This window comes from Centruroides vittatus, unplaced genomic scaffold, assembly GCF_030686945.1.
Source record: "Centruroides vittatus isolate TY-2023 unplaced genomic scaffold, ASM3068694v2 contig_260, whole genome shotgun sequence".
In the NCBI taxonomy this organism is placed as follows: Eukaryota; Metazoa; Arthropoda; class Arachnida; order Scorpiones; family Buthidae; genus Centruroides; species Centruroides vittatus.
Window position 1 is genome coordinate 225,421 of NW_027121652.1, and position 10,032 is coordinate 235,452.

The window sequence follows — 10,032 nt, forward strand, 5'->3', positions numbered from 1 at the left end:
AAATAATAATATCTTGTAAAAATACCTAAATAAGGGGGCGGCGAAATTTTCCTACGCCCCGGGCGGCTGACACCCACGCTACGCCACTGGCCACAAGGACACTTGATTCTTTGCCGTGGCGTCCCACAAGGCTATGTCCCTCGTTGATGGCAGTTGCGTAGCTAGCATGGGAGACACCCGGTGCGGATATCGTGATGTCACCCTTTTTAACTTTTTTATAAAACACTGTTGAATTGTAATATCTTCGCACTCGAGCAACTCGAACGCTATATTGAATACGAGATGTCGCGACGCATGAGTTTAGATTTATAGAATAAATCATAGTAAGATTTTTAGCTGGTGCGATTTTTTTTTTTTAGGTACAGGCCTACCGGGTGTCACCCGTGTAGGGGTGACACCCGGGCGGGCCGCCCCCACCGCCCCGCCCTAGCTTCGCCTATGGTTGGGGGTGCCTTCCACAAGGTTCCATCTTCGTCCTTTGCCGATGTATTCTCCGAAAATTATAGACCTTCGTTGAGAGAAACTTCGGACATTCCGATCTGCACTCATCGGACATCGTTTCCTGTTCAATAACTGGACTTAGAATGCAACATCCGGTCAGCGAATGGCAACCATCTTCATTGCCGGACTTTTCTCTTTTCTTTGAAGACTACGCGCCGAATATTAGACTAGATGTTGCTTGTCGGAGAGCTTAGTAAAAACTAGTTAGACTCGCGTAACTGGTTATGTAACAAAGAAACAAAGAACACGCAAAGATTACACTGTCTTGACTCACGGAAGATCAGCGCTCGAAAGGGGAGTGTGAAACGAGGTCCCAAGGGGTCAACAACGCCATTAACCTTTTATTACGTAACGGAAGAACGTTTACAAAACATCGCGACACAATTCGTTGTTCGAAACGATGTCGTATAACATTTGACAACAATTTCGATCGTTGATTCCAACAAAGTATACAAGGACTTAAACCCTATGTGACTATGAACGTTTTGTAAGTTAATTAATTATAATTTTCGCTTAAGTCTGCAGTTAGCGAAAGCTCCAAATGTAATGTGTAGGTGTTATTCGTGACAGCTTACATGTGTAGACAGCAATAGAATAACACATGTGAATTGCAAATAACAAACAGTTTTACAGTTAGCTAAAAAATGATTTTTTGTAAATATTTTATAATTTAAAATTTTTATAATTAATTTAATTAAGTGATAACTGTAAATAAATGACAATTAAGTAGAAGATTCTACTTATTAAAAGTCATGTATGCTGATTAACGGTTAAAAGATTAAAGGTATTTATTACAGCTAACGAGATGTAATCTGCCTTTGTTATTTGCTATTTCAACTTTTTCCTGTCAAAACTGCCACATTTCTTTTTCAGAGCAAAATTTTACAGTATTATTCGTATTATTTAAATTTATTGTTTGTGTTGTTTGAAAGTAAATTGTTTATTCTTTCTAATGTACAAGTAATCGTGTTGAAAACTGTCCTATACATTTTTTGATTTTACTTCTTTTGTGTATTTCGAATAAATATTACCCATGCAGTCCCGTTTCCTATGTTGATTACTGCATATACTCAATCGTTTCATCTGTACCAGATTTCATATAATTTTAAATACTTATTTAAGCTAAATAAGAATTATTCCTATAAATTAGGTAGTTTTGTAATTATTTCGATAATAAAACGTTTATGGAAAATTCTCCTTAATTACTCCGGAAACTGCATTTGTTATTTGCATTTCTCTACTGTCAAGTGTCAGCTGCTATTGCGAAAACGTTATTGCTGACATGTAGCTTATGATAAATGCGGATGAAACAAATAGATAATTTGAATAAATTATAAAACTAAGCGTGTTTACTCGAAAATTATATTTCGCTTATTAAAAGTCTGTTTTTCTTTATGAACAGTTTAAATTTTTATGCTTTTTCCGTGAAGAATCCTTTTACATAATTTGATACCGAAGAGGCTAAAACAAATGTCTTCTTTTTTGCCTCAGAATCCTCTTTAGTTATTCTGTTAACAAAGGGATCAGAATTTAAAGAATCGAATTCATACAAACTTAAGATTTGTTTTCTTTATTTTAATTTTACTACACAAATATCGAGATCTACGTTAAAATATCCTTACAATTTTTAAATTATTCCTGTTATTAGTTTTTCTCGTTGAGCATATAACACATTAAATATTAAACGGTAATACAAGTAAATGGGTTGATTTTACTTCAGGGAAAATATTCATTTATACGAAAATATTGTATTAAATTATTTTTTACAAATGAAAAGTTAGTTACAATTGAGTATTTTTAAAAGAAATCCCTCGGTAAAAGTGGATTTGTGTAAATATTTCTTATTTCTAAGTTCGAAATTTAAATAAGGATTGAGCCAGTTCGTCTGAATGTCGAAATATGCATTCGCTATCTTGTTTGGCAATTTCTTGCCAAGTTTGATCTTATTTGTTGTAAGTTATGGATGGATGGATAATAATAGCGATATAAAGAACTCTTTTCTAGAATTATTGGGCTGCAATTTGATAAAAATTGTACTGTACACCTATAAATTTCCTCTGACTGTGTCCTTCCTTAATTTAATCTCCAGAACGGAGGTAGGTAGATGAAAACCAAGACGAGACATGGAAGGAGTCGGGAGATAGGCGCCGATTAACTGTACAGGAACGTCCCATACAAATCGAATTGACGTTATTTCAATTCAAACATTTCCCCCTGTAAGGAAATAGATAGAAGACGGCACGACTCTATTGCTACAGGAAAAGTACGATATACAGAGGCCAGCCACTAGTAATGTGAGGCGGATCGCATATATTTTAAATTAAATAAATTAAAAATACGATTAGAAATTGTAACACGGCATGGTGACCACGTCACAATAAATAATTACTGCTTTGTATATAATTTCTTTCGGACATTTTAAAAAGACTGCTTACTTGAGGATAAATTTTAAATATTTCAAATCTCGTCGAAATTTAAATAAAATTTTTATAATTTTATTTAATAACTTTTAAAATATTTTGAAATAACTTGTGTAGAATTTACAACTGAAACGTGTGCAAATATCGCGCTGTACATCTGTATAACGTCAAATCTCTACTTGCACGTGTTTGAAATACATAAATTAGTGTCGTAGAAGATAATTCGTCATTCCTAGTTGAAGTTGCAAATTACGCATTGTCTTCTGCTTTTCAGTTGCGAGTACAATCACGATGAAGTTCTTGCTGCCGTTTTTCCTTTTAAGTACTTACTTATTCATTTTTTATTATAGATTAGTGAAATTTGTTCTTTCTGAATATTTTTCTGACAATGAATTTATTCTAAAATTTTTGTTATAACATTAATATTTATTTTTAAGCTTTAATTTCAAAACAACCCAGAAATTGTCAGTTGGGTTTGATTAATAACGATGTTTCACTTTCTACATTGATTGAAAAGTTGGAAGCAATACCTTCCGTAAGTAAAAACTCTTAATTAACACAAATAATTAATAGTACAGTCAAACCTGTTTTTATGCGGGGGATAGGGTTCGCATAAAAGAAAATGCATAAAAAAAATCGCGCGAAACTTCACGAGTGGCCATAAAAAATAGTTTTCGCAACACAATTAAAAATTTTTTTTATGCGGTGAATAGGGACCGCATAAAAAAGTCTCACGTAGAAAATAACTCGAAACCGTACGAAATAACTAGGAATTGCTTTTTTAACTCCTTGGGCCTTTTTCTGCAACACCTAATGGGGAAAAATCCTCTAAGAATTTTAATTTTTATATTAATTAATTATATCCACTTAAATACCAATCTAACATTAAAAAGTTAAAAATAATCGTTAAATAATGATTTTATTTGATAAATATAGCTGCAGGAAGTGTTATTTCATTTAACAAGGCGTGAAATTTCACACCCGCAGTCTAAAGCTGGAGAGGAGCTAACTTACCGCATCTGTTCAAATATAACATAATATTTATGGTTTTTATGCTATTAAAATAAGAGGGGACCGAAATAAACGTATGAGAAAAAAATTTTACTGAATAAAAAATGAAAAAACCTGCTGATGTCATAGAAAACAGCCAATAGAGTTTTAAAAAAATTTTACAGGAGTCAATTATGTTCCAATTTGATTGAAATTTTCATATACCGCACAAAAAAAATCGCACAAAACAAATCGCACAGAAAAAGACCGCACAAAAACAGGTTTGACTGTATATAATATTTCTGTATGCATTACTGTTAATTATTATATACACTTGGTTTATACTTGCTATTTCTAGAGAGCTAGGACATTTATGTACTAAATATCATTTAAATAGTTATAACACACGTCATGTTTATTACAATAATGTAATTAAAGTATTTTTGTAAGAACGACAATTTAGTCGAAAGAATTTTTCATTTGATTCTTAATTGTGGTTTAATTTCAGAAGATTCATTATAAATATTTGTATACCAAGATTCTAATAAATGTTTTTGGGGGTTTTTGAATGTAATTTTGTTGTGATCAATGTAATTTTGTCTATCGTACATAATCATGGCGAAATTAATTAGAACAATTATTATTTCCCATTAATTTAGAAAATTCGTTACTTGTTAAGAAATTTACGATAATTATCGTTACATAATTCTCGTTACATAATTCGTTTTTAATTATACTTTATGTGTTGTAAAGTGAATCAAAAAGTTTCTAAAGGCTTTTTTTAACAGTTAATTAATCGTTATTATTTTTTAATTAACTCTAATTTTTAATTAATGTTCTTACAATAACAGTCACCTCTCTTGGTAAATTTTTATTGTAAGACATGTTTAATGTTTACGATTATCTCCATTGACTAGAAATTTCTATTCTACGCACAGATCTTGAAAAGTAGTCAGAGATTCTCTTTTCAAATTTTAATTTTTCTTAATATTTTCAGAATATAACAACCGGGTTACTGATATGTCTGAATTCGAGTACGTTCCCTTCACTCGGTTGTGAAAATGAAATCAACAAAGGAAGTACGATGATATCGTGTCTGTTAAAGAAAGTTTGTTACATTGAAAATAAGCCTAATATAATCAATGTGGTAAAATGTCTTTCAACACTATTTGGAGTTATTGTATACGATTTGACAAAAGAGGTTTTCGATGCTTATGTAAACAAAATATATATATGTGTTAATGGTATTTACACCAATATCCGTACTGGAGTTACCAATTGTGATTTGATCTATGGCGGTCTATCTCCATTGGCTAGATTAGTAAATAGTCAATCTGTACTCGATAATCTAACTAAGAATCTTATGTACAGCACAGTAAGCAATTTGGTAACGTTATTGAAAATTCTTAGTGGAAATATGGAATTAGAATGCACCTTTTCACGTTAATATATCATAAACTATTCTTGATGTAAATTTATGAAAATGTAATAAAATATACATTCAATTCTACCGCATACAAATATGGATTCTGACACAACCTGTATTATTTTGGGAACACAGAAAACCGTTCTACCTTCGCACGTTTTCTCCATCGGAAACAAGAAACAGAGAATCCCTGAAGCAATTTACTCAACAAAATTATAAACGAAAACTAGCAATTATTCATTGAGATATCATCACAATTTTAATAATTTTTTTAAATGTAAAATTTATGCTGTCCACCTCAAATTAGTAATGTCTTTCCCATCTACATCATTCTTTTCCGATAGAAATAGAGTCGTGACGACCATTTAGCTCCTTTCAAGGGGAAAATGTTTGAATTGCAATAACGTAACTTCCCATATAGTTAATCGCGCTTGCCTCCCTCAATTCTTTCAAATCTTGTTTGTTTATTAATTTACGGCAACACGGTCTGCTTAAGGGGGATTCCTTTCGGGAGGTATTTTTAAGGGTAACAGGCCCCTATTCAGCCGTTACAGACGTGGAGAAAACACGGAAAACTCCACGTGGCCAGCCCGTCCTGGCCAGGCGCCAACCCACGACCGAACTGCCATTGTTCGGGGAACGGAACCTCTTGGCCACTGGTGGACCCCTTTAAAATCTAAGCTCGGCTTTTATCTAACTCTTTTCTCAAGATTCAGGAAGGCCAGAACAGACAGCTGGATAGATAGACGACTGTGGAAATTTATAGATCTAAAATTTTTTCAAATTGCAGCCCAGTAACTAAATTTATTTATTAGGATTAAATGCATTTCTCAACTACAAAGCTAATTAACTCAACATAAGATGACAAAATACACCTAGCGGCGGTCTTCTATTGCTGTATTCTTAACTAATAAACTAATTTCATCTAATCTCGAGAGAAAGAGAGTTTTTACTTATTCGCAGGTTGATAAATACTTCGTCGATATCTTCGATGACTGATGTCTTCGAGAGAAATTGTTCTGATTCGAATCTATCCTTATTGGCGATGATTTCTATTCCTTCGCCTTGTCAATCCAGTAAATTAATTGGGATGACCAACCTGGAGTAGAACTGGGCGGCGGCAATACTGGTCTGAAAAAGGACCACCGAACTGGACATTTTCGACTTTTTCTTTTGGTTGGTTGGGCTGCAATTTGAAAGAATTGTAGATTTATAAATTCTCATTGTCTGTCCTTCCTTAATCTCGAAAACACAGTTAGACAGATATATGCCGAGAATATACGTGTAAAGAATTGGGGCATCAGGCTCTGATTAACTGTTACGAACTTTCCATACAAATCGAAAGTCATGTCACTTCAATTCATATGTTTTCCGTTGTAAGGAGCTAGATTCTGGAACGATTCTGTTGCTACAGGAAATGTATGACGTACAGGGGCTAGATACTATTAATTTGTGGTGGAGAGCATATATTTTAAATTAAATAAATTTTAAAAAATATGAATAAAAATTGCAGAAGAGTCTCGTTAGCTGCATAAGATTGAGTTTTTACCAGTGGCGTGCCGTCATTGCAAGCGGTGGAAGCGGCGCTTCCACCTTCCAATCACCTTCCCTTGTATTTTCTAAAATATAAATTTTCATATTTTATCGTACTTTGAATTAATTATAATTAATATTTTATTATAACCGCATTATGTATCTTATTACAAATTTCTATACTACATGTGAAAAAAACGATAAGATCGCTATTGTATATTCGAATATCAGTGGCGGAATGGAAGCGCTTACGAGACAGCTTTCACGGCGAGAATAACTGAATGGTATAAAGCAGCCAGAGGGCATTGGCACATGCGCTTTGCAGAGCACCAACCTCACACAATGGAAGCTGGTGGAAGCAACACATGTATAACGCTTCCAACGATTATATCCCTTACCCACTGGCAGGGAGCTGTCTGACTACGTGAATTGTCTAAGATTTAAAAAGTAAACAGTATTCAATGTTATTTTTATGTACGTTTATTCGCAAAGTTATATTTAATTATAATTTTCTTTTAATTATACTGTAATTATATTGACAGAAAATCTTTAGAATTTTTATCACTTTTAGATGTTAATAATTTTAATATTATGAAAAACAATTTTTCCAAGCGTGTTTTAATTCTTTAAATTAAGTAAATTTTATGGGAAATTTTTTGATTTATCTAAATTACGTAGTTAATCGCAGTATTTACATTCGTGTCCGGACTAAATTGAAAGTTACTCTTAGACATAAAAAGTATTATAATTAATGTCGATCCGAACAAGACGTACTAAAAGAATTATATGATTTAATATCGTTAATTTTTACGGTACCATCTACCGGTGCGTCTGCTGAGCGTAGTTTTTCGACCACGGAGCAAATTCATACATTGGCCAGGAACACTCAGAAGAAAAATTGTGATCGCAAGCGTTGCTTTCGATAGAAAAAGAGCTTTCAAATACGTTGATGGAGTCGACGACCAGCGACCTTTTATGATAAAGTAATTAACGACTTTGCGGAAAAAATTGCCAAATAGAGTTAGTTTATAAAAAATTAAAAAAACAAGTTTTTATATCATTGTTTGTATCGTATCAATTTGTATTATGTATGGTAACATTTGTATTTTAGAACTAAAATTCATAAATTGTTTATTTTTGTCATTTCCAGTATTTGACTAAAACTTTTATGGAAATGTCATGTACCGGACAGGTCTGACCCGTCACGAAAGACGCAAAAAAACGGTTAATTTAGAGAAAAATTTATTAGTTTAAAAAAACAGGTAAAAGTCATTTGTAGTCGGACACCCACTGTTTGATACAAACTGCCAGGCAGAAACCATAAATCGCGGAAGAAAGTCGTCCAATGATCGGTGGAAGATCGAATTCATCTTACATTTTGACTTTTCTCGCGCTCCAGGTAAGAGTCTCGTTACGCTTAGTAACCAGGGACCAACCACTCGGAAAGCGTGATTGAGAGAGAACGACCAATCAAAATGGATGAAAGAAAGAACGGAGATTGATATAATCCCCGACAATCGAGGACACCTGGCACTCGGTTAACGTTCCGAATAACCAAAACGTCACGTGTCAACGCGCAAAAAAAGAACAATTTCTCGTCTATTGTGCCAACCTGTAACCCGTGCCACTTCGGACTTAGGTCGTGTCCCCCACGCCAACGGACGAAATCTTACCGAGCCCTACAGACTTGTCAACGCCATTGTTCCGGGACCACCTTCGATCGACCATCGAAGAACCACATCGACGCCCAGGATGTCCGAACGGCTGATTGTCCTAAAGCAAACTATTTTGTACTGTACGTAGTATATGTTTTTTTTTTTTTTTTTTTTTTTTTTTTTTTGTCGGTTTTTGTCGTCTCTTCCGCCACCACGTACGGTACGAATGGACCTAGAACCATCACTGACGCGCAATTAACTGATTGCCCCTGTAAGTCGGCTTCTTACAGAAACACAGCTTCCCTATCATCAAATGTCACGGCTGTCTTGACTCACGGAAGGTCAGCGCTAGAAAGGGGAGTGTGAGTGAAACGAGGTCACCGCCTCTAACATTTTATTACGTGACAGAAGAACGTTTACAAAACATCGCGACACAATTCGTTGTACGTAACGATGTCGTAAAACATTTGACAATAATTTCGATCGTTGATTCCGACAAAGTATACAAGGACTTAAACCCTATGTGACTATGAACGTTTTGTAAGTGAAATTGTCTAATAAACGGGTTGTGTTGTTTGTAAACGAGGCATCGATCTCTGCCTCAACCGCTCCCACATGACGTTGATTGTTACCGCTCGGCATCCAGACAGCGATGATATCGCATATAATCGTTATTTTTCGTTTTGAAATCGTTTCCCCTCGGCCCCCTCACAATAGTATAGTGTTACAGCGCTATATATTAAAACGGCCAATATGTTGCCGTTATTATATTGTTTGTCAACAATTATTCTGTTTTTTTTAACTCTTTCCGCCCTGTAGGCACTAAGAGGGCCTCTTTTAGTAGGCCCATTATGGGTTCGGCCAGGCCCACAACGAGGCGACCGGGTGGTGAGGGACGGGGCCCGACATATCCGAACGGACCACCCCCCGAAAAATTCCTGGGGATTATTCGACCCGTTCGGATTCGATCCCGGGTCCCCCAGAGCGGTAGGCTGCTACCTTGACCGCTCGGCCATCCGGCCGTCACAATTATTCTGTATTACCGTGTAAATAAAGCAGACAGAATTCGTCAAACATGAAATTGTTATATTGATATTTTTTTCATTACTCAAATTGCAAATCGAATACTAAAGTTTTCCCGTTTTCTCATTCAAATCGCTAAGCAACCTGACAATGCTGCTTGTTACTATCCAATGTAACGAAAGCTAACAAATTTGACTTGGGTGGAGCAATTTGTGGGGTTTTACATTTACGATATTGAAATAGTTGTATACGATTTTAAATGCCTTCAGGAAGTTTCATGTGTGTATGCACCGACATGCGTTTCATTACAGTGTTCAGGAATATCCCGTTTAATATAGTATTAATATAGCAGCTAAAGAATGCTGAACGCCAGCATTATATTTTTTCGATCATCACATCGAATCATGTTTTACTTGTAAGGAATGTAATTATTATTTTATAAATATAACAATTCACTCGTTTAATATAATACTAGTTGCATTCG

General features: G+C 34.6%; 1 long non-coding RNA gene across 1 annotated transcript; it reads left to right on the forward strand.

Annotated features, from left to right (window-relative positions):
- Positions 1-3,143: 3,143 nt before the first annotated feature.
- LOC136971551 (uncharacterized) lies at positions 3,144-4,990 on the forward strand. The gene is made up of 3 exons (XR_010880179.1): positions 3,144-3,243; positions 3,359-3,456; positions 4,909-4,990. It is a non-coding gene; the product is annotated as an uncharacterized lncRNA (long non-coding RNA).
- Positions 4,991-10,032: the final 5,042 nt, after the last annotated feature.